Source organism: Rhagoletis zephyria, unplaced genomic scaffold, assembly GCF_001687245.7.
Source record: "Rhagoletis zephyria isolate East Lansing unplaced genomic scaffold, Rhagoletis_zephyria_1.1 Rzeph_scaffold_44709, whole genome shotgun sequence".
NCBI classification, from domain to species: Eukaryota; Metazoa; Arthropoda; class Insecta; order Diptera; family Tephritidae; genus Rhagoletis; species Rhagoletis zephyria.
In genome coordinates, this window is record NW_016201764.1 from 1 (window position 1) to 2,434 (window position 2,434).

The window sequence follows — 2,434 nt, forward strand, 5'->3', positions numbered from 1 at the left end:
TTTGAGTTGTGACTCTTTTGAAGACGGTGTGCGATATGAAGAAATATACTAGTATATAATAGTAAAGATGCAATTGATGTAATGTATATACATAAATTAATTTTTTTTAAATTATTATATTTGTTGCATTTAAAAATTACGTGCTCAATATCTTAAATTGAATCACATTTGGTGGGCGGACACACAAATGATCCTGACCTGTACAAGAAAAAATCTTTATTAATATTTGCACTTTCACTTTTATGGGGTGGTATACTAACTTGTATGAATGCAAATTCTCCACCTGACCAAACCAAAGGCTGCAGTGGGGAAAATACCCTCACCAGCGAACGTGGACGGACACACAAATGATCCTGACCAGCACAAGAAGAGATCTTTATTAATATTTGCACTTTCACTTTTATGGGGTGGTATACTTACTTGTAAGTAAGCAACGGCTGCACTTCACCTAGCACGCAAAACTTACCTGCTACAGCTGCTGTAAAACGCAGGTTATTGAATAAAATTTTTGAATAACTCCGATACTCTGCAAATAAATATGTAAATTATTGTTTTAATTCAAAATAGTTTTATTATTTTTGATTTTTTTGCCATTCCTACTTGAATTTACGCAATAAGAAATCAATTTTCACGAAACAATCGATGAAAATATCGGCAGTGTTACCTGTTGAACTTTTTATACGAAGACAATATTTCCCCTTGTATTTTAGTAGTAGATTCTATAAATCAAAAAAGAAAGCTAAACAGGCTAAGGCAGAATGCGGGAGCGAGACAACTGCCAGGTTATCCAACCTTATATTATTGAATCATGAATGTGTATTAGTTTTCTCATTGTAAAGACAGTGACGAAAGCATTGAGAGAAGTTTCAATGTATTAGGCCCAATTTCACAGTGCGTAGTTAACTGCCGATTTTGAGTTAACTACGCACTGTGAAATTGGCCTTTAGTAAAAAAAAGTGAATGTATTGCTAATGTATCTGCAAAATTGACTTGTGTAAACCCCCAGTGCGCGGAAGACAAGAAGATATTTATCTAACCTTAACCAACGAAGTTATAGCAACGAGTAATTTGATTGGTTGTTTTGGCGAAGGAAAGTCACTCCCGTGGTAGAACGCTGAACTTACCAAAAGGTCCAAGAGACTTCTGAACAGGGCTTTTAAAATGCAGAATGAAAGCAAGAGGCAAATTCGCACGTCCAAATTAAGCTCTTACTTCTGCAGTGATATCAACATGATTAAAGGGTCTGCTGGACTTTGCAAGGTACTTCAACAGGACCTGACGGTTACTCCCGTGAAAGTAATAAATCTAGGGGTAACTCTAGAGACCAAGCTGATATGGAAAACTCTCGTCGAGCTGAAGGTATATCGAGCGATGAGATTTATCGGACAGTGTCGGAGAACCTTTAAACCTGGGCTCCGAAACCGGCTGTGGTATCCTGGGTATACATACATAGATCGGATCAATCGTCACGTACTCCGCTGTAGTATGGTGGCGTAAAACCATGGTCAAATCCACGGTTTCTATGTTAAACAGCCTGCAAAGAGTATGTGTATATGCATTTCTGGCGCCATGAGTATAATTTCAAAACCGGTTCTTAATACTTTATTGGATTTGCCACCTCTGGATTTAGCGATCCAAGAGGAGGCAATAAAAACAATGTGTCACTACAGTGTTGCCGCGCCCGAAAAATAAAATTTATCAAAATCGTTCAAAAAAATTAACAAACCTCGTTTAAATAAAGCAACTTATTTAACGGGTCTTCATAAAATAAAAAACGCTTGGAGTTAGTGTTTGTTTCTTCTCAAGCTGGGTAAATTGGTTGTAGAAATAAAAATTAAGCAAATAAGTAAGTAAAGGGCATCTAAGGCTCAGTTTTGTCGTCAAATGTAAGGATTTTATCTTCAAACAGTTGCTTAATTTGAAAACTATTACACATTCTTTCATACCTTTTGTTTTTGCCACCTAGTGACAAACTGATTCCTGGAGTCTCCTTGGGAAGAAAGTACATCGTTAGCTTCAAATACTGAAAATGATACTAAAGCTAGATGGCATCTGGACGGTAACTTCAGGTCCTTTACTGCTTTTTTTGCAAAGGTCTTCCTATCGGAAATTGGCAAAAGCTGTCATGGACATAAAATCAGGGTCTGCAGTAACCACCAAGCTGCTCCAAATGCTGCGGAAACAGTTCGAACCTATTCAAAAACAGACCAGGAATGTATTTTCAGGCCGAACTCCGTTGCAAGGTGCAACTGATGAATTGTTGAACTGCCGTTATCTGAGTTTCCAATTGGACCGAAGTCAGTTTTAGGGCCAGGTATAGCCAGAACAATCAGGTACATCAGGGACAGCGTTGCCAGGTTGACGTTTTTAACGTAATTTGGACGTTTTTTTGTATGTTGTTGACGTTCGGACGTTTTTTGTGCAAAAAATGACG

The 2,434-nt window shown here is 37.7% G+C and overlaps 1 long non-coding RNA gene across 1 annotated transcript; it reads right to left on the reverse strand.

The window, feature by feature from the left end:
* LOC108355345 (uncharacterized) lies at positions 1-663 on the reverse strand. The gene is made up of 4 exons (XR_001846544.1): positions 601-663; positions 421-526; positions 261-353; positions 1-198 (listed from the first exon to the last, which is right to left on the reverse strand). It is a non-coding gene; the product is annotated as an uncharacterized LOC108355345 (long non-coding RNA).
* Positions 664-2,434: the final 1,771 nt, after the last annotated feature.